The following is a 23,437-nucleotide window of genomic DNA, read 5'->3' as shown; positions in this document are numbered from 1 at the left end:
GCAAAAAATTTAATTTGATTTGATTTAAATAAATAAATGATTTTTCACAATCTACATATTTTTGATTTAACGAAGGCTGTGTGACTGGATGAATTCCACTTGAAATCACGGGGTGCCGTCAGTAAATACCCAAACACAGTAAGCACATGGTGGAAGATAAGCCACGAGGGAAGATGTGGGCAACAAAGGCGATCTTTTAAAGTGGTGAATGCCTTTCTGCCGAATCCGACAGCAGCTCCTTCTGTGGTGAAAGTGTCAAATGTAATAGAGCCAATGCAGGCAGAACAGAAAAAGCACATTTATTGCGAAAGTTAAAAAGTAGGGAATGTACATAATTATACGTATATATACATATATATATATATGTATTTCAACAAAGTCAGTCAGTCTTCATGTCTGGTCTTGTCTTCACTTGATTTGTATTTGAAAATAAAGGGGAAGGAGGTCATCATGTCACATCACCCACAGGCAAGCCCTCACTAAAATCGCTATGTTTCTAACTTATGTAATTGCCTTCTTCCAGATGTAGAATAGCAAAATGCCAGAGCAGATTCTTCAACTGTCAGGCAGGACTCGAATGTATGTTCAATCAAATCAGTATGGCTTCAAGTTGCATGTAATTCCTTTTTTCTAACATGACATGAAATGCACAGTACGATCGCGCCGCATGTTTACACGCACTCTCTCGCTTACACAAACACACAAACAAACTAAAATTCCTGCACCCTCCAAAGGCAGTTTTTGAAATTTGAAATTTAAAATCCGGCACAGACAGCACATCCCTTTTAAACAGACACAGAATGATTCGGGACTGATAGCCCATCATTTTGGAGAGACAGAGAATGACCTCGGACTGACCAGCACATCATATTAAAAGGGATACAGAAACACAATGAACAAAAAAAAAGAATTCTGTAAAACTCAGCAGGTCGTAAACATTCTGTGGATGAAGAACCCCGACTCACGTTCAGTCAGATGATCATCCGATATTTTCGGAAAAATGTAAAGTTTACTGACTTTATCAACGAAAATATCGCCTGGAAAAATAGGCAGCAAGGAAGGCCAAAAGGGAATGTCTGTGATACAGTGGAGCGTAAGAGTGATTGAATAATAAATGGCACAATGCGAAAAGGCAAAGTGGGTGGTAATCGGGCAATAAGGTAACAAAGGATGGTCCAGAGGAGGTGTTAGTGGGAACAGGAGAACCATTACCAGTCAATGGGACGGTGCTTATGTTCCGATACGTTGAACCTAATGTTGAGACCAGAAGATTATAACATGCCTGATCTATAGGGTGTGGAAACATAGAAACTTAGAAAAATAGGTGCAGGAGTCGGCCATTCGTCCCTTGTAGCCTGCACCGCCATTCAATGAATTCATGGCTGAACATGCAACTTCAGTAGCCCATTCCTGCTTTCTCGCCATATTCATTGATCCCCCTTGTAGTAAGGACTTCATCTAACTCCCTTTTGAATATATTTAGTGAATTGGCCTCAACAACTTCCTGTGGTAGAGAATTCCACATGTTCACCACTCTCTGGGTGAAGAAGATTCTCCTCATCTCGGTCCGAACTGGCTTACCCCTTATCTTAAGACTGTGATCCCTGGTTCTGGAATTCCCCAACATTGGGAACATTATTCCTGCATCTAACCTGTCTAAACCCGTCAGAATTTAAAACGTTTCTATCACGTCCCCTCTCATTCTTCTGAACTCCAGTGAATACAAGCCCAGTTGATCCTGGCTTTCGAGATATGTCAGTCCCGCCATCCCTGGAATCAGTCTGGTGAATCTTCGTTGCACTCCCTCAATAGCAAGAATGTCCTTCCTTAAGTTAGGAGACCAAAACTGTACACAATAATCCAGGTGTGGCCTAACCAAGGCCCTATACAACTGTAGCAACACCTCCCTGCCCCTGTACTCAAATCCCCTCGCTATGAAGGCCAACATGCCATTTGGTTTCTTAACCGCCTGCTGTACCTGCATGCCAACCTTCAATGCCTGATGTACCATGACACCCAGGTCTCGTTGCACCTCTCCTTTTCCGAATCTGTAAACATTCAGATAATAGTCTGTCTCTCTGTTTTTACCACCAAAGTAGATCACCTCACATTTATCCACATTATACGTCATCTGCCATGCATTTGCCCACTCACCTAACCTATCCAATTCACTCTGCAGCCTCATAACATCCTCCTCGTAGCTCACACTGCCACCCAACTTAGTATCATCCGCAAATTTGGAGATACTACATTTAATCCCCTCGTCTAATCAGTAATGTACAGTTTAAACAGCTGGGGCCCCAGCACAGAACCTTGCAGTACCCCACTAGTCACTGCCTGCCATTCTGAAAAGTACCCATTTACTCCTACTCTTTGCTTCCTGTCTGACAACCAGTTCTCAATCCATGTCAGCACACTACCTCCAATCCCATGTGCTTTAATTTTGCACATTAATCTCTTGTGTGGGGCCTTGTCGAAAGCCTTCTGAAAGTCCAAATATACCACATCAACTGGTTCTCCCTTGTCCACTTTACTGGAAACATCCTCAAAAAATTCCAGAAGATTTGTCAAGCATGACAGTCAGTCGAGGAGGCGGGAGCTCGGAGCAGCGCGAGTCCGGGGTCGGCGAGAGGCCTATAAAGGCCAGCGGGAGTCGAGCAGTTCGAGCAGTCAGTCGAGGAGGCGGGAGCTCGGAGCAGCGCGAGTCCGGGGTCGGTGAGAGGCCTATAAAGGCCAGCGGGAGTCGAGCAGTTCGAGCAGGTCGAGGAGGCGGGAGCTCGGAGCAGCGCGAGTCCGGGGTCGGCGAGAGGCGTACCGGTGCAGCTACAGGGAGAAGGCAAAAAAACAAAGGTGACGTCACAGCCTAGGGGGTAAGTGATTGGCTGGTGATTGGTGAGTAGTTTTTCTTTTTCTTCTTATATTGGTCAGTAACTTTTAACATTGTTATTACCAGTTTAAGTGTATCTAAGGGTTAAGACATGGCAGGAGAGCTCGGTCGGGTGTTATGCTCCTCCTGTACCATGTGGGAACTCAGGGACACTTCCGGTGTCCCTGACGACTACGTGTGCGGGAAGTGTGTCCACCTCCAGCTCCTGACGGTTCGCGTTGCGGAATTGGAGCTGAGGGTGGATTCACTCTGGAGCATCCACGATGCTGAGAATGACGTGAGTATCACGTGTAGTGAGTTGGTCTTACCGCAGGGAAAGGGTCCACAGCCAGATAGGGAATGGAAGACCAGCAGGAAGAGTAGAGCAAGGAAGGTAGTGCAGGGGTCCCCTGCGGTCATCCCCCTGCAAAACAGATACACCGCTTTGGGTACTGTTGAGGGGAATGACTCATCAGGGGAGGGCAGCAGCAGCCAAGTTCATGGCACCGTGGCTGGCTCTGCTGCACAGGAGGGCAGGAAAAAGAGTGGGAGCGCGATAGTGATAGGGGATTCGATGGTGAGGGGAATAGATAGGCGTTTCTGCGGCCGCAACCGAGACTCCAGGATGGTATGTTGCCTCCCTGGTGCAAGGGTCAAGGATGTCTCGGAGCGGGTGCAGGACATTCTGAAATGGGAGGGAGAACAGCCAGTTGTCGTGGTGCACATTGGTACCAACGACATAGGTAAAAAAAGGGATGAGGTCCTACGAAATGAATTTAAGGAGCTAGGAGCTAAATTAAAAAGTAGGACCTCAAAAGTAGTAATCTCGGGATTGCTACCAGTGCCACGTGATAGTCAGAGTAGGAATCGCAGGATAGCGCAGATGAATACGTGGCTTGAGCAGTGGTGCAGCAGGGAGGGATTCAAATTCCTGGGGCATTGGAACCGGTTCTGGGGGAGGTGGGACCAGTACAAACCGGACGCTCTGCACCTGGGCAGGACCGGAACCAATGTCCTAGGGGGAGTGTTTGCTAGTGCTGTTGGGGAGGATTTAAACTAATATGGCAGGGGGATGGGAACCAATGCAGGGAGACAGAGGGAAACAAAAAGGAGACAAAAGCAAAAGACAGAAAGGAGATGAGGAAAAGTGGAGGGCAGAGAAACCCAAGGCAAAAAACAAAAAGGGCCACTGTACAGCAAAATTCTAAAAGGACAAAGGGTGTTAATAAAACAAGCCTGAAGGCTTTGTGTCTTAATGCAAGGAGTATCCGCAATAAGGTGGATGAATTAATTGTGCAAATAGATGTTAACAAATATGATGTGATTGGGATTACGGAGACGTGGCTCCAGGATGATCAGGGCTGGGAACTCAACATTCAGGGGTATTCAACATTCAGGAAGGATAGAATAAAAGGAAAAGGAGGTGGGGTAGCATTGCTGGTTAAAGAGGAGATTAATGCAATAGTTAGGAAAGACATTAGCTTGGATGATGTGGAATCTATATGGGTAGAGCTGCAGAACACCAAAGGGCAAAAAACGTTAGTAGGAGTTGTGTACAGACCTCCAAACAGCAATAGGGATGTTGGGGAGGGCATCAAACAGGAAATTAGGGGTGCATGCAATAAAGGTGTAGCAGTTATAATGGGTGACTTTAATATGCACATAGATTGGGCTAGCCAAACTGGAAGCAATACGGTGGAGGAGGATTTCCTGGAGTGCATAAGGGATGGTTTTCTAGACCAATATGTTGAGGAACCAACTAGGGGGGAGGCCATCTTAGACTGGGTGTTGTGTAATGAGAGAGGATTAATTAGCAATCTCATTGTGCGAGGCCCCTTGGGGAAGAGTGACCATAATATGGTGGAATTCTGCATTAGGATGGAGAATGAAACAGTAATTTCAGAGACCATGGTCCAGAACTTAAAGAAGGGTAACTTTGAAGGTATGAGGCGTGAATTGGCTAGGATAGATTGGCGAATGATACTTAGGGGGTTGACTGTGGATGGGCAATGGCAGACATTTAGAGACCGCATGGATGAAGTACAACAATTGTACATTCCTGTCTGGCGTAAAAATAAAAAGGGGAAGGTGGCTCAACCGTGGCTATCTAGGGAAATCAGGGATAGTATTAAAGCCAAGGAAGTGGCATACAAATTGGCCAGAAATAGCAGCGAACCTGGGGACTGGGAGAAATTTAGAACTCAGCAGAGAAGGACAAAGGGTTTGATTAGGACAGGGAAAATGGAGTACGAGAAGAAGCTTGCAGGGAACATTAAGGCGGATTGCAAAAGTTTCTATAGGTATGTAAAGAGAAAAAGGTTGGTGAAGACAAACGTAGGTCCACTGCAGTCAGAATCAGGGGAAGTCATAACGGGGAACAAAGAAATGGCGGACCAATTGAACAAGTACTTTGGTTCGGTATTCACTAAGGAGGATACAAACAACCTTCCGGATATAAAAGGGGTCAGAGGGTCTAGTAAGGAGGGGGAACTGAGGGAAATCTTTATTAGTCGGGAAATTGTGTTGGGGAAATTGATGGGATTGAAGGCCGATAAATCCCCAGGGCCTGATGGACTGCATCCTAGAGTACTTAAGGAGGTGGCCTTGGAAATAGCGGATGCATTGACAGTCATTTTCCAACATTCCATTGACTCTGGATCAGTTCCGATGGAGTGGAGGGTAGCCAATGTAACCCCACTTTTTAAAAAAGGAGGGAGAGAGAAAACAGGGAATTATAGACCGGTCAGCCTGACCTCAGTAGTGGGTAAAATGATGGAATCAATTATTAAGGATGTCATAGCAGTGCATCTGGAAAATGGTGACATGATAGGTCCAAGTCAGCATGGATTTGTGAAAGGGAAATCATGCTTGACAAATCTTCTGGAATTTTTTGAGGATGTTTCCAGTAAAGTGGACAAAGGAGAACCAGTTGATGTGGTATATTTGGACTTTCAGAAGGCTTTCGACAAGGTCCCACACAAGAGATTAATGTGCAAAGTTAAAGCACATGGGATTGGGGGTAGTGTGCTGACGTGGATTGAGAACTGGTTGTCAGACAGGAAGCAAAGAGTAGGAGTAAACGGGTACTTTTCAGAATGGCAGGCAGTGACTAGTGGAGTGCCGCAAGGTTCTGTGCTGGGGCCCCAGCTGTTTACATTGTACATTAATGATTTAGACGAGGGGATTAAATGCAGTATCTCCAAATTTGCGGATGATACTAAGTTGGGTGGCAGTGTGAGCTGCGAGGAGGATGCTATTAGGCTGCAGAGTGACTTGGATAGGTTAGGTGAGTGGGCAAATGCATGGCAGATGATGTATAATGTGGATAAATGTGAGGTTATCCACTTTGGTGGTAAAAACAGAGAGACAGACTATTATCTGAATGGTGACAGATTAGGAAAAGGGAAGGTGCAACGAGACCTGGGTGTCATGGTACATCAGTCATTGAAGGTTGGCATGCAGGTACAGCAGGCGGTTAAGAAAGCAAATGGCATGTTGGCCTTCATAGCGAGGGGATTTGAATACAGGGGCAGGGAGGTGTTGCTACAGTTGTACAGGGCCTTGGTGAGGCCACACCTGGAGTATTGTGTACAGTTTTGGTCTCCTAACTTGAGGAAGGACATTCTTGCTATTGAGGGAGTGCAGCGAAGGTTCACCAGACTGATTCCCGGGATGGCGGGACTGACCTATCAAGAAAGATTGGATCAACTGGGCTTGTATTCACTGGAGTTCAGAAGAATGAGAGGGGACCTCTTAGAAACGTTTAAAATTCTGACGGGTTTAGACAGGTTAGATGCAGAAAGAATGTTCCCAATGTTGGGGAAGTCCAGAACCAGGGGTCACAGTCTGAGGATAAGGGGTAAGCCATTTAGGACCGAGATGAGGAGAAACTTCTTCACCCAGCGAGTGGTGAACCTGTGGAATTCTCTACCACAGAAAGTAGTTGAGGCCAATTCACTAAATATATTCAAAAGGGAGTTAGATGAAGTCCTTACTACTCGGGGGATCAAGGGTTATGGCGAGAAAGCAGGAAGGGGGTACTGAAGTTTCATGTTCAGCCATGAACTCATTGAATGGCGGTGCAGGCTAGAAGGGCTGAATGGCCTGCTCCTGCACCTATTTTCTATGTTTCTATGTTTCTATGATTTCCCTTTCACAAATCCATGCTGACTTAGACCTATCATGTCACCTCTTTCCAAATGCGCTGCTATAACATCCTTAATAATTGATTCCATCATTTTACCCACTACTGAGGTCAGGCTGACCGGTCTATAATTCCCTGTTTTCTCTCTCCCTCCTTTTTTACACAGTGGGGTTACATTGGCTACCCAGCACTCGATAGGAACTGATCCAGAGTCAATGGAATGTTGGAAAATGACTGTCAATGCGTCCGGTATTTCCAAGGCCACCTCCGTAAGTACTCTGGGATGCTGTCCATCAGGCCCTGGGGATTTATCGGCCTTCAATCCCATCAATTTCCTCAACACAATTTCCCGACTAATAAGGATTTCCCTCAGTTCCTCCTCCTTACCAGACCTTCTGACCCCTTTTATATCCGGAAGGTTGTTTGAGTTCCCTAGTGAATACCGAACCAAAGTACTTGTTCAATTGGTCTGCCATTTCTTTCTTCCCCGTTATGACTGCCCCTGATTCTGACTGCAGGGGACCTACGTTTGTCTTTACTAACCTTTTTCTCTTTACATATCTATAGAAACGTTTGCAATCTGTCTTAATGTTCCCTGAAAGCTTCTTCTCGTACTCCATTTTCCCTACCCTAATCAAACCCTTTGTCCTCGTCTGTTGAGTTCTAAATTTCTCCCAGTCCCCGCGTTCGCTGCTATTTCTGGCCAATTTGTATGCCTCTTCCATGGCTTTAATACTATCCCTGATTTCCCTTGATAGCCACGGTTGAGCCACCTTCCCTTTTTTATTTTTCCGCAAGACAGGAATGTACAATTGTTGTATTTCATCCATGCAGTATCTTAATGTCTGCCATTGTCCATCCACAGTCAACCCCTTAAGTATCATTCGCCAATCTATCATACCCAATTCACGACTCATAACTTCAAAGTTACCCTTCTTTCAGTTCTGGACTATGGTCTCTGAATTAACTGTTTCTTTCTCCATCCTAATGCAGAATTCCACCATATTATGGTCACTCTTCCCCAAGGGGCCTCGCACAATGAGATTGCTAATTAATCCTCTCTCATTACACAACACACAGTCTAAGATGGCCTCCCCCCTAGTTGGTTCCTCGACATATTGGTCCAGAAAACCATCCCTTATGCACTCCTGGAAATCCTTCTCCACCGCATTGCTTCCAGTTTGGCTAGCCCAATTTTTATGCATATTGAAGTCACCCATTATAACTGCTGCACCTTTATTGTATGTGTCATGTATTCAACCAGCATTGTAACCCATGTATAAACTGACCTAAGTTGTACACCGTGAGAACACTGACCACTAGGTGGGAGACACTCCTAACTTGGACATTCAGGTATAAAAGGGGAAGCTCCACCCACCTTCATCACTTGAGTGTTCAGAAATAAAGGACAGGTCACAGACTGACCTTCTCTCAAGCATGGGCCTCGTGTGCATTTATACTGTATAGTAAGGACGTATCAGCATGCACCCCTAATATCCTGTTTGATGCCCTCCCCCACATCACGACTACTGTTTGGAGGTCTGTACACAACTCCCATTAACGTTTTTTGCCCTTTGGTGTTCTGCAGCTCTACCCATGTAGATTCCACATCATCCAAGCTAATGTCCTTCCTAACTATTGCATTAATCTCCACATTAACCAGCTATGCTACCCTACCTCCTTTTCCTTTCATTCTATCCTTCCTGAATGTTGAATATCCCTGGATGGTGAGTTCCCAGCCCTGATCATCTTGGAGCCACGTCTCCATAATCCCGATCACATCATATTTGTTAACATCTATTTGCACAGTTAGTTCATCCACTTTATTACAGATACTCCTTGCATTGAGACGCAAAGCCTTCAGGCTTGTTTTTTTAACACCCTTTGTCCTTTTAGAATTTTGCTGTACAGTGGCCCTTTTTGTTCTTTGCCTTTCGTTTCTCGTATGAACGCATTTTAATCAAACCAGGCAGTTTGGCCACGCAGGATTGATTTCCTGCACGGTTTGAATTCGGCAGCCAAGGGACTAATTCAAAATCCAGATTCTCACAGCTTTTCAGCGCTAGAGAGACAGGACACACTCATATTCAGGGCAGAGTATGTTTCACGTTGAAGTGGAGATTGACGCTAAATGTATTCTTATCCCACTGCAGATGAGTTCATGCGTGCAGAAAGGAAGATATACTGATCAAGTATTGGCCGGAACCAAACACGGGTTTAGGTTGTCCAATGAGACACAGAGTCGAGAACATCTGAGATAATTTAACTTTACTCAGTTAGGTGAGTTTCACTTTGCTCCTGGGAAACTCCAGGATTTGGACGCTGTGGGAACAACGGAGCGAAATCACACGTTTTAAGTTGAAATATGTCTCTTTTCTCAGATGTCGACCGGCTGAGAAGCGGTTCGTTGACTAAAAGTTGGCAGGGCTCGTCCGGGATTTGAACCCGGGACTTATCGCATTTTAATTATGAAAATGCTTAAGCGAAAAATTCATCCGCTGGAACAACGAGTGAGTGGGAAGCGAGGCTCTCAGATTCTGATGGCAGTTTGCTTTTCGGCCCATCTGTGCTGACTCTCAGAGACCTACCTAATGAGTCCCCCTGTCCATAGTCCTGCTAATGTGATCACTTTGATGAATATATTATTAATTTGAGACATTACATTACCAAAGAGCTGCATCCTTGATAGTAAAATGTGAATTTGGTAATGAGGTTAAATGTGATTGACAAAAAAACAGAGGGGTCAAATGTTTAACACAATAACGCCGAGGGTGGGAGCACACTGGATTAGCAGTCCATCGCCTGAACCTCTCGGTCACCTCGTCTCCTACTTTCAGCAACGTCAGACATCTCCTAATTTTTGCATCCAAACAGAAATAATGTGCATGAAAGTCTACTTCACCGCTTGTTCTGCCCGTGCAACCAGATCGGCAGTGATGAAAATGTGCCATTAGCTTCTTAAAGCAACAGCCTTTCTTTACTTCACGTGAGTGACTGTACGAGATGGTTGGTTTTGAGGCAGAATCAATACAAAGAATATAAAATTTCACGCGGCATGTTAGTTGACTATGGCAGGACTCGAACCTGCAATCTTCTGATAACATCGCATTTACAATTAAAGTATGACGCGTTATCCATTAGGCCACGCAGCCGCTGCCCGTGACGCAAAATTTGTTGTTTTTTATATTGAGAGCAAATTTGGGCCAAGGGTTATATCAAGCAGTGGATTTAGGAAAACATGAGCATATTTCGAGTAATGAATAGATGCGCTGCGATATGGATGCGCACGGGTACAGGCAATGTCAATGTAGCTTGAAACACAACAGTTTACCAATTCGGTCATCGCAGCTGAAATCACACTCCTTTTAAAACTATACAGGATGATCCTGCATTATGATAAAATACGTCTTAAAGGAGCAAATTATGAACGGAAACTGACAACCATCCCGTTTAAACAGTCACCAAATGACCCGGGACTGCAAGCACACCCCTCTTATACAGATGCAGAATGACCCTTGACTTACAGCAGTTCCGTTTTAAAAGAAAAAAGTGGGATTTCTGTCATTCTTGAAGGCAATTGTGCTGTGCGTGAGTAAGCGTGGGGCTGAGGACCACGCGGGGCTGTGACAGTTATTGAAGCCACAGGTCATCGACAGGCAGGAAGGAGGGAGGGAAGTAAAACCAACCCGATAAAAAGTAAATGTTCACGTTTTAACGTTCAGTCGGATAATCATTCAGATGTTTTCGGGAAAAGTTAAAGAATCCTGATTTTTTCAACAAAATCAGCACCTGGAAAATATAGACAGTGAGAAAGGACAAAAGGGAATGGCTGTGATACGTGAAACGCAGCAGTGATTAAATATTAAATGGCATAACGGGGAAACGGCGAAGTGGGTAGTAATCGAGGAATAAAGTAACAAAGGATCGCCCAGGAAGGGTGTTATTGGGAACAGCAGAACCATTATCTGACAATGGGAGCGGTCCTTATGATCCCATATGTTCAAGCTAATGCTGAGTCCAGAAGTCTATAAAATGCCTAAAATATAGGTGTCAACGCCATTGCCAGACAATGGGAGCGGTGCTTATGATCCGATAAGCTGAACCTAATGTTGAGGCCAGAAGACTATAATATGCCTGAAATATAGGGTGTGAACGCCTTTTAATCAGACCAGGCAGTTTGGCTTCCCGGATTGATTTCCTTTCCAGTTTGAATTCGGCAGCCAAGGGATTAATTCAAAAGTCACCTTCTCACGGCTTTTCAGCTCCAGAGAAACAGGACGCACTCATATTCAGGGCAGAGTTTGCTTCACTTTGAAGTTAAGATTGACGCTGAATGTATGCTTATTCCAATTGAGGTGAGTTCATACGTGCAGATAGGAAGATATACTGATCAAGTATTGGTCGGAATTAAACACGGGTTTAGCTTGTCCAATGAGTCACAGAGCTGAGTGTATCTGAGATAATTTAATTTTACTCAATTAGTAAATCTCACCTTGTTTCTGTGAAAGTTTGCGATTTGGACGCCGTGGGAACAACTGCATGAAATTACACGTTTTCATTCGAAATATGTATTTTTTCTCTCATTTCTACCGGCTGTGAGAAGCGGATCTTTGACTAAAAGATAGCGGACTCGTTCGGGATTTGAAATCGGGATCTCACGCATTTCAATTATGAAAATCTCGAAGCGACAATCATAACCCTCGATCAACGAGCCGCCGACAGCAAGAAGCGAAGGGCTCAGACTCTGACGTTAGTTCACTAGTCGGCCCATCCTGCATGTGCTGTCTCTCAGAGACCTGTCTAATTATTCCCCATGACCATAGTCCTGCTAATGTTTCCCTTTGATCAATATATTATTAATTTGAAACATTACATGATCAAAGCGCTGCTTCCTTGTCACTAAATGTTGAATTTGGCCATGAGATTAAATATGATTGAAAAAATAACATAAGGGGTCAATTGCTTAAGCTCATAACGATGAGGATGGAATTCGAACTCGAACTCAAGAATGCACATCACACTGGATTAGCAGATCATCGCCTGAAGATCTCGGCCACCTCGTCTCCTATAGCTAGCTACGTCAGCAATTGAATTTGCTGGTTTTTGCATCCAAACAGATATAATTTTGTAGAAAGTTTGCTTCACCGCTTTTTCTGCCCGTGCAACCAGATCGACAGTGAAAATGTGTCATTAGCTTCTTGAAGCAAACAGCCTTCCTTTCCTTCAGGTCAGTGACTGTACGAGATGGCTGGTTTTGTGGCAGACTGACAGCAAAGAATTAATATTTTGATCAGCGAGTTAATTTCCTGCGGCAAGATACGAGCCTGTAAATTTTTGATAACGTCGCGGTTGTAATCAAAGTCAGACGCCTTATCCATTACGCCACGCGGCTGCTGCAATGAGGAAAAACATTGTTGTTGTTTATATTCGGAGCAGATTAGGGGCAAGTGCTATATCAAGGAGTGGGTTTTTGAAAAGCTGAGCATATTAAAGTAAATGAACAGAAACGCTGCTATCTGGGTGCACAATTTATCTGCGCTTGGAACTTGGAACACGATAGCTTAATTCGGTCATCACAGCTGAATTCACACTCCTTTGCAAAATATACATGGTGATCTGGGACTATGTGAAAATCCGTCTTAAAGGGAAAGATTATGCACCGGAACTGACAGCCATCCCGTTTAATCAGACACAGGATGATCCGGGACTACAAGCACATCCCATTTATACAGTTGCAGAATGACCCTTGACTGGGTCTGAAAGCAAATACCCCTGAAGCAGATATAGAATGTTCTTGGACAGCGAGTTCTTTAATTTTAAACCGGCCCAGAATGACCCGGAACTGAGAGCAAATCCCTTTTGAAAACAGATACAGATTGATCCTGGATTGACAGCAAATCCATTTCGACAGACACAAAATGATCCTGAACCTCTCGCTTTTCCACTGTGAAAATCCCAAAGAGAGAATCATATCTCTAGACCAAGGAGCAGCCGACAGTAAAGTGCGTAACCCATTCTATATTAAAACGGCATATTTTGACGGCAGTGAAGAAAGCCAATCGGCCCAACGTGGCTGTGCTGTGTCTCTGAGAGAGCGATACAATTAGAACCCCCCTCCACAGTCCTGCGAATAAGTCCATAAGAACGTAAATGTTACCTTTGATGAATATATTGGGCCTGAAGTCACTGTGCTGGGCTTCCCCCAGGCGCTCGGCTGCAAATAGTGATAACGTTCCACACGTACCTTTTGCTCCTGCACCCTCCGCATCTGAGGCCTTCTCTTCCCGCGCTTCGCAGCGCATTCACGTCTTGGAGCTGCGGAGGGAGAAGCTGGATTCACGTGGCTCTGGACAGCCAATGAAGGTACAGTATTATCATTTGTAATAATAGCATCTCCTCATGTAAAGGTTCTCAGTATTACGAATGAAAACGCCCCCATCACCCAAACACACATAAAAAGTTAAAAAAAAACACCTCACATATTAATTTAAATTAAAGTTAACAAATGTGTTAGAAAAAAATATATTTTTCGGATTTTAAAAAAAGTTTTTCATTTAGGGTTTAAAATAAACCTTCCTGAGTGAACAGATTTTTTAAACATCAAAATGTTATTACATTTTATTTGTAGATGTTTTTATATATTTTTTTACATGTTTTAAAACTCTTATGCTGATAAAAGTAGGCTATGCGCCAGCTTTTCCCAGGCGCAAGAAATTTAAGGACATTCGCTGAGCAATAGATGGCAAATAGCGCAGACTCACCCATCGAATATCCTTCTCCTGAAGAGCGTTCGATCTGTCAAGCAAGAATTTGACATTTGAAAACCTGATTTTCAGTGCATGCGCCTCGCACGCCAAGGAAGGGCTTTTGTGAGTCCGTGCTGGTTGCATACATTATCCGTACAGACCAAGTCAGGCCGGAATTACAGGCCCTATATAAATTTGAGACATGACATGATCAAAGTGCAGCATCCTTGACAGTAAAAGGCAAACTTGGCCATGAGGCTTTATGTGATTGACAAAACAACAAAAGGATTCCTACGTTTAACACAATAAGTACGAGACTGGGCTTCGGACCTTAGCATGCAGATCACAATGTATTAGCAGTTATTCGCCTTAAACTCTGGGCCACCTCGTCTCCAGTTTGCAGCAACGTTCGGCATTCAATTTCCTGCTTTTTGCGTCCAAGCAGTAATATCCTGCAAGAATGTCCACTTCACCGCTTGTCCTGCCTATGCAACCAGAGCGACAATGTTGTAAATCTGCCATCCGCTTCTTAAAGCAAACGGCTTTCCATTACCTCAGGTGAGTGACTGTACACACGTGGAATTAAGTGCACCAGATACAGCAGAAGTAGGAGCTGCTGGAACAGCGGAGTTAGGATATTCATAAAAAGTATGAATTGGGATAGGGCAGCAGAAACAGGGGAAGTAGGAGCTCTGCAAACAGGGAAATTTGAAGCTCCAGAAACAGGGGAATTAGGAGCTCCAGAAACAGCAGCATTCGTTGATCTCCAGAAAAAGCGGAATGAGAGTGCCCTAAAATGAGAGGAAATAGAATCAATAAACAGTTGAATTAGAATCTCCAGAAACACGGAGAATGAGGATCAACAGAAACAGGGGAATCAGGACCTCCGGATACGAGGGAATTTTGAAGGGGCACCAGCAACAGGCGAAATAGGAGATCATTACAGAAACCTGAAAATTAGTAGAGAGCTCCACAAACAGAGAAATTCCTAGACCTCTCCAGTTCTTAGCTGTAAATACTGGGGAGTTAGGAGAGGGCATCATAATCATGGAAAGGAGGAGCTCTAGAAATAAGGTAATTAGGAAGAGGAAAATTAAGAGCTCCAGCACTTTACCTTGTAAAGCAGGGGAATTAGGAGCAGCAGACAAGGAGAGATAGAAGTTAAAGAAAGTGATGAATTAGGATCACTTGATACAGGGGAAATACGAGCTCCAACGACAGGGACATTAGTTACTCCAAAACAGGGGAAAAAGAAGCTACTGAAACAGTAGAACGAGCAGCTGCAGAAACAGTGGAATTGGAGCGCCAGAAAGAGGATAATCTGGAGTTCGTGACACAGGGAAATGAGGAGCTCCTGAAACTGGGGAACTAGAAGCAGCTGAATCAGAGCAATGAGGAGTCCAAGAAAATGGAAAATTAGGAGCTCCAGAAATAGGGGAATAAGGAGCTCGAAACATATAATTAGGAGCTCCTGAAACAGAGGGATAACGAGCTCCTGAAACTGGGGAATTATGAGCTCCTGAAAGAGAGGGATAACGAGCTCCTAAAACAGAGGGATAAGGAACTTCTGAAACATGGGGAATTCAGACACCGGCTACACGAAATTAGGAGTTTCAGAAACAGGGGCATTTGGTGTTCAAAAGACAGGAGAATTATGACCAGCAAAAGCCGGAGGATTAGGAGAGATTACAGTACTTGCACCCCTAAATATCATTGTCAGGCACAGTGTCTAAGTATAATATACTCTGATCCATTGTTCTTAGGTTCAATGTGGAAGAATTTGCACTTCGCCACAGGGACCTATAACTGCACAGTTTTTTTTCGCAAACACTTAATAAACGTCTCTTTGCAACTTTATGTTCCACGATACTATTTACAGTGTCAGTTGCATTGTTATTCACTAAAATTGGACGAGAGAGCGAGATTGGAAAGAGTCTCCCCGTTTATTTTTCTTTCTCTGTCTCCTCACGTCTGTCTTTCTTTCTGTCTCGCCATCTGTTTCCAACAATCTCTCGTCCTATCCATCACTCCGTCGACTTTCTCGCCACGTGTGTAACCCCCGTCTGTCTTTCTTTGTGCCCCTCCCGCCTGTCTCTCCGTCTGACTCCCACTGTCTTTTTCTTTCCTCTGCTGTTATCTCTATTTCCGTCTCCCCGTCTGTGCCCATTAGTCTCTCCCCCTCCACCCCTCTCCCGTCTGTCTCTCCAGTCTGTCCCTTGCAGTTCTCGTACCGTCTGGCCCAACAGTCTGTCAACCTATTTCACTTACTGCCTGCCTCTTTCGCGACATCCCTGTCTCCCTCCTCTTTAACTCCACCGTTTGTCACCCTCGCTGCCTCCCCTGTCTGGCTGTCTCTCTCCCGAACTTTGCTGTGTCTGTCTGGTTCTTCTGTTCTATTTCTGACTTGCCCGTTTCCGTCTGCTGTATCACTCTCCCCTTCATCCCCTAAAGGCTATTAATGAACCAGATGGATTGTTACGACACTCCAGTATTATCATGGTCATTTCTTATACTAGCTCTTTAAATTCAGATTGATGCAATTAACTGAATTTAAATTCCTCAGCTGTCTTTGCAGGATCTCAAGTTATATCTCGGATACTTTAGACCAGACCTCTGGATTAGGAGTTCAGTAACATTCCCACTCTGCTACCGTACGATTTCTCTCTCTCTCTCGGTGTATTACCGGTCTGTCTCCTCCTTCTTTCTCCCCACCTGCCTCTCTCTGTCTTGCCATCTGTCTTTTTCCACCGCCTGTCTCCTTCAGTCAATTTTCCCACTCTCCTACCCGTGTCTGTCTCTCGCTCTGATCCCCCATATGTCTCTCTCATTCTCCCTCCTCGTAGGTCTTTCTGGTCCTGTCTCTCCTGTATGCCTCTCTCTCTGTCTCTGTCTCCTCATCTGTCTGCCTTTGCTGTCTCCCCCATCTGTATCTCTCGGCCTCTCCTCCTGTCTACCCCGATTGTTTCAGCCAACTCTCTATTTTTCTGTCTCTTAAACCTCTGTCTCCTCCGCTCTCTCTCATTCTCACTGCCTCACCCCACCGTCTGTCCGTCTCTCTTTATCTCTATATCAGCCCAGTTTGCTATCTTTCTGGCTAGCTCCCGTCTGCCTACCCTGTCTGTCAATTACTGTCTCCCTTCCACCATTCACCCTCGTCTGCCCCTGTCCGTCGCTCTCTGTCTGCCTTCCGTCAGTCTTCCCCGTCTGCCTGTCATATCTGTCACGCATTCCCCCCCTTCTATCATTCTCCCCCGTCTGCCTCCTCCCTTCTGCCTTCCACGTCTATCTCTCTCTTTGTTAGCCATCTTATCTCCGCCCCCCCCCGCAGTTTGTCTCCACCCGCTTCTCACCCCGTCGGTGGTCTTGTCGCCCCCTCCCGTCAGTATTGACGGTCTCTACATCCCCCACCATAATTAACTCATTCTGTCTCCCCTCCCCCTAGGCTGTCGTTCTCTCTCTCTGTCACAATCTATCTGTCTCGCTTTCTGTCTCTCCGGACTGTCTCCTCTCCATCACAAACCCTTGTCTGTCTGTCTGTCTCTGTGACATGCACACAACTGTCTCCCCCTGCCTGTCTATCTCTCTGTCACCTTTACCAGGCCTAAGGTTTTGAAGGAGGTATTCTTGGCAAGAGTTGGAAAAATAGCGTAAATCTCCGACCGCAAAGACTCTTCTCTCGGAGATGCGTTGGATAGATGAAAAGCCATTTTGACTGTTCAAGTGCCGGCTTTCAGCCAATGCGCATCGCGCTCTGAGAACAGGTGCATGCTGACATCGGACGTGCCCTTAGAGACCGTAATTGTTGGCCCATTATTTGGAACTTGCCCCAGATGAAGCTCGAGGGTTTAGTTACTTCCCTACTGTGAAAATTAAGCGACACTCGGCCGTTCCTGTTAAATTTTAAAATGGCTGCACCAGATTCTTGCTGTAATAATCAATGAATATTTATTAACCAGTGTCTTAAAATACACTCTGTGATATGAGAACGGCTGAAATTTCATCACACGCAAAGCACAAAATCTGATTCAAGTTTGGCAGGCTCTCTGTTGCCATGTATTTCCCTCAGTCTGAAACAGAATATGACATGTTGTGAATGGCGATTGCAATAATTATTAATCTTTCACAGAGTGTTATGAAATTAATTTAATAAGCTTCATTTTAATTTAATAAATCCCGGAACGGACATCGAAACTGTGTCGACGAGAATAGAGCGCTGCATCCTAACCACTAGGTGGTGGTCACAGGGGTGAGTAAACATTGATATCGGGATTCGTGAACCAGTCACACAGCCTCTGTGAGAATGTTCAAATGGAGATTGTTCAAAGTAAACTAGTGGCAACAGCAGTGAACTGCAATTTAAAAAACAGCCAAAGCCTGTATTTTTTCCCCGGCTCCCATTGTGGAAATTAAACGGCACAATTTAATCATTTTGTAGATTGAATGTCTTTTCAAACTGGCTCGTTTTATTAACTGTAAAACATATGATTTATCTTAAAAATTTGGACGTGTTATTGCAGTCCTCTGCTGTTGCGACTTGAAAAGAACAACAACAACAATTTAGCTCCCAGATTCATGCGTGGTATCTGGATTGGTTTCAATACCCACAAACTGGCGCTTTAGATTACAATATCGGACAGTGTCTGGATTGCATTGTTGAAGCTTCACGTCAATGACATTTAATCACAAACCCGTCATCAGAATTTTTTTTTCCAGAGATGCAGCCTGACTGGCTGAGTATATCCTACATTTTCTGATTTCATTTCAGATTTACAGGATTGGCAGTACTTTGCTTTTGAAGCTAAAAAGTAACATAAGTTGACGTCATTGGGGATTCAACAGTCATTACCTTTCTGCAACGGCAAACGTGAGTCATGCGTGGTGTGCATCCTCCCTGCTGCCAGGTAAAGAACATCACTTAGTGGGTGCAGAACATTCTGAGAGGTGAATGGGAGCAGCCGTGATCTATGTGCTAACCATTGACAGAAGGAAAGAAGGGGATGAGTTCCTTTAGTCAGAGTTTCAAGTGCAATAGAGGAAATTAATGAGCAGAACCACAAAGGTATTCTATGGGTTATTTCCAGTGCACCGCGCAATTGAAGTTAGAAATGGCAACGTGTGTCTGGATAAACGGTGCACGAGGTTGTGCTCCATAATCCGGGGGCATTGGGACCAGTTCTGGCGCAGGAGTGGTATGTTACAGTACGTCGGGTTGTACATCAATAGAGCTCGCGGGAAGGTTAACTACTGGGGCGGGTGAGGGATTGAACTAATTTGGCAGTGGATTTCTGTACCAGGATGAAACATCTGTAGATGTTGTAATTATGCCTTTATACACAAGTCCAGATGATTATTATATATCAACTATAGCAGTGAACGTGGCCTCAGACACCACATTTCAGCCCATCCTTGGGAAACGATATACCACGGCTCGGCCAACCCTTCCCTTACACCGAGCACAAGCACAGGAAACACAGGCACACCAGAATTTGCTGAGGACCGTAGAGAGTAAAATGTTCTTTGATTAGTGATAGCTCTAAGTATATTTTGGTGTCTCTGTTGCAATTTGTTCTGTGGGATATAAATATATTTTGTATATCTGTTTTAGTGTTTATATATTTGAATGCAACAACGTTATTTATAATAGTATTGTGGAGCATCTGTATTTGTTATAAATTTATTTTCCGTGCATACCTTTGTATCTATATTACTTTTAAACACCTCGCAAATAAACGTAAATACAATTATAGCACAGCAATACTTAGAGATAAATTCATAAAGAAAGCAGACATAAAGCAAGTACATTTATAAAATCAAAGATATGAACACAAATAATGTGATTATCAAGGTTCCACACTATTTAAGTTACAAATCACAGATAGATGCACAGATATATTTATAAATTTCCCGCAAGGACATCCAAATTCAGTACAAATAGCAAAATGGATTGCACACTAAAATAAAACACGTCTATGGCGAAAATGTATGGAGTCGCAATAACTGAAAGCTTCTTGCAGAGAGTCGGCACTGACACGATGGGATGAACATCTTCCTTCTGTGTTGAATGATTCGATGAATCTTTGTCATCCTGCTTGTAAGACAGATGGAACAGGCAGCTCTATGATGGGAGCACTGAAACTAGAGGGCATGCTGCTCTAGTGGCACAATCGGTTAGCGCGCGGTACTTATATGACAGTGCAGGCCCGGGAAATGCCGAGGTTGTGAGTTCGAGCCTCACCTAGAGCAGCCGATGATTTTGCATGTGATGTTTGTACATTGCAGACTCTGATGCAGTTTTCTATTTATCCATCTGTCTTGTCTATTCCGCCATGTATCACGGTGCTGTCTGTCTCTCTCACTCCTGTTAACTCAGTGGCAATCTGTGGGCTATTTCTCAATGAATACCCGTGTCTGTTACCCACATGTAATAAATGAGGGGATCAAACTATTCCTCATCTAACACTACGGAACTAATGAGCCAACATTTATAACAATATACAGTTAATTGTAAATATAACAGTCAATCTTGAGTGATATAGGTTCAATTCTGTGCAAAACCAAACTATGATCTCAACGTGTTTCCTTTAAACCGCTTTTTAATGTATTGTCGCAAGCGCTGCCATTGTAGCTCAGGGAATTTCATAATTAATAAACATAGAAATCAAGCAATGAAACGGTAGAGATGGTTCTGAGACTGTAGAATGCCCTCGCTCAGAGCAACATTTAAAACAAGGTTACAAACTGGCAGCGTGCAGGAGGAAGGGAGGAGAGGAAACAGAGCCACAGAAAAGCCGCGGGAGTTTCGGAAGCTTCGGGAGTTTTTCCTGTGACCACAGCATAATCATTTAACCAGTAACTCTGATGTAAAGAATAATGTGCCGAAAACACACTCGATTTCAAAGAGAAGATATGTAAACGTATTGGATATCTCCACATAATTCCTGCACCACCTCCAACAGAAACAAGGATGTTCCTGAACTTTTCGCGACAAATGTTGTGCTCAGTGTTGCAATGGCTCGTGCATTGGACTTCTCGCTGATTATATTCTACAGAAACATTCAAACTTGTCGATTCCAGTTCTATCAAAGTCCAAGTATAAATTAATAGAATTATTACCGCACAGCAGGAGGTCATTCGTCCCATCGAGAGTGCGCCAGCTCTCAGCTAGTCCCACTCCCCCGTCCTTTCCACATAGCCCTGCAGGTCAGGGTTGGCTGGTTCCTAGGCTGGAAAGTGCAAGTTTGCAGCAAACTGCAATTACCTGCGATAGCCGTATGGTTTATTGTTGTGGGTCTGAAATCCACTCAGTTTACCTGCTCGCCACTACACTGTTTAAAGCTCCATTCAGTGCTCGAACAAATAAGAGCTCTAGTTGCGGGCTGCATTTCCCTATCTAAGAGCCTGAGAAATCCGCCAGGGAGCGTGTCACGTTTAAACCGTCGCCCAATTATCTTTTATGTTTTACAACATTTCAAGAGAGAAAAAGAATTTCCCCTCAAGATGCAATGACCTCTTCTGATATTGTCTTCGCATGCATCTTTCTGTCTCTACTTGTTTCTGACTCTTGGATTTCTCTGCTTTTCGCTGATTGAGTTATCAGACTTCAATGGACGGCCTGGGTTGATCTAACCTGCTACAAGGGCAGAAATGGGTAAAGAAAGATGTGGACAATAGCACAGGAATAGTGATCATTCGGGGCAAATATCTTCAGAGATATGTCCCTTCGCGCTCGCAGTGAAGTAAAGCAGCACCAATTACAGTTGGCTTAAGGTAGAGTGTTCATTCTGAGAATGCCGAGACAGACGACAATAAAGAGCTATTCATGCTGCAAATTCTTATTTGATAATACAGGTTACATATTCAAAATTAGTTTTGTAAACATATCCAATATTGTTGACTTAGAATAGTCAGCATTGCTCGCACGGCAGTTGGTTGCCTGTGTCCAGTTGGAAAGCTGACTGAAAGAACATGCAGAACATTGACTTTCTGCTGAGCAGACCATGAGCCTTATTCTTGAAAATGGTTCTCTAGTCCCGCGAATAGGGGATTAAGCATGATGAGAGTTGGATGGAACTGTGCCCATGTGTATAGCATGACGTGTAGGGGGCCTTTCCCCTTCCTTAAAGAAGATTAATGACTCAGTTGCAGTTTTTGCCGCAGAATGTGCTCGCACCACTCGCAATTCTCCCCAAGGATGAGCCGAGCCGATCACGTGGAGTTAATACAATTCCTCCAGTCAGTAAATTCAGTTGGCATATCAAGGAAATATAATAAATCACCGTGACTTAGTCAGTGAGCGCGATGCTTAATGGATAAACGATGTTTTCAGGAAATTAGAATTTTGATGAGATATGGATTCAAAGCATAATTTATGTAATATTCAGTCAAATGCTTTGAAGGTTTATCAACAACAAACGATTAACAACGTAAATGAGCACAATCGATTCACAGTCCATCGCCTTAACCTCTCGTCTGCCATCTAGCAAAACTCGGCTATTCCATTTCAGGCTTTTTGCATCCGTACAGAACTACGCTGCAAAATGTCCCCTTCACGACGTGTCCTGCCCGTGAACCCAGATCGACAATGTTGAAAATGTACAATCAGCTTCTGTAAGCAAACGGTCTTTAGTTGCTACAGGATGGCTGTGAAATGTCTCCTTAAATGATGAGATGCGGGCCCCTTTTAAACAAGCAGCTGGCCACGCCAGTTTCAAAACCGACCAAATGCAGAACTCTCTACAGTTAGACCACATTAGGCGTACTGTATGCAATGCTGGTCGCCATATTAAAAAGAAGATAGCGAGGCACTGGATAGGGTGTGGAGAAGATGGTATACTATCAGGAAAGAATCGACAGGCTCAATTTATTTTGTAATGAAACGAGGAGTCTGAGGGGTTACCTAATAGAGCCCTTTAATATCTTGAAATGTTTGACAGAGTAGATACAGATTGTTTTCACTTGTGGGGAAGAGTATTACTAGAGACCATCAATATAAGAACAATCAGCAACAAATCAAATTGGGAATGAAGAAGAATCTTCTTTAGCCAGAGAGTGGTAAGAATGTAGAACTCGCTACCACCAAAGTGGTTGAATCAAATATTATAGATGCATGTAAGGAGCGGTTAGATAAATATATGAGGGCTATGCTGATAGTGCTGGATGCGGAAAGAGGCGGGGATGCTCCAGTGGACCTCAAACGGCGATATTGACAGGTTGGGGCGAAAAGCCTGTTTTTCCAATGAATATCCGATATGATATAATGAATTCGACACCCATGAGTCCACTTCAAAAGCCAACTTCTCACAAATTTCAGACCTAGCCGAAATAACACTGATTAATATTCTGGGCCTACAGTCTTTCAAAAAGATGTCAAGATTGATGCTCCTTAAAACCTACCTCTTTGACCAAGTTTTTTGCCATCTGCCGTAATTTCTCTTTTATGTGGCTCGGTGTCAGCATTATTTGATTTGGTTTAAGCTGTTGTGGAGCACCCTGTGACGTCTAACTATATTAAATGCGCTACATAAATTCAAGTTGTTGTTGTTGTAATATTTCATCATTGGCTCCCTGTTTCAGGATGCAAAGAAAACGTGCTAGTTGAGAAGTCATGCGGCATACTTACCTTTATTAGCCGAGGTATATTGTACAATAGCAGTGAAGTTATGCTTAAGTTATATAAAACAT

At 44.0% G+C, this 23,437-nt stretch overlaps 1 non-coding gene across 1 annotated transcript; it reads left to right on the top strand.

Moving 5' to 3' along the window:
• Positions 1-19,905: 19,905 nt before the first annotated feature.
• Positions 19,906-19,999, top strand: trnai-uau (transfer RNA isoleucine (anticodon UAU)). Its single transcript has 2 exons — positions 19,906-19,943; positions 19,964-19,999. It is a non-coding gene; the product is annotated as a tRNA-Ile (tRNA).
• Positions 20,000-23,437: the final 3,438 nt, after the last annotated feature.

This window comes from Pristiophorus japonicus, unplaced genomic scaffold (genome assembly GCF_044704955.1).
Source record: "Pristiophorus japonicus isolate sPriJap1 unplaced genomic scaffold, sPriJap1.hap1 HAP1_SCAFFOLD_450, whole genome shotgun sequence".
NCBI lineage: Eukaryota > Metazoa > Chordata > Chondrichthyes > Pristiophoridae > Pristiophorus > Pristiophorus japonicus.
This window is presented reverse-complemented; position numbering and strand designations above follow the sequence as displayed.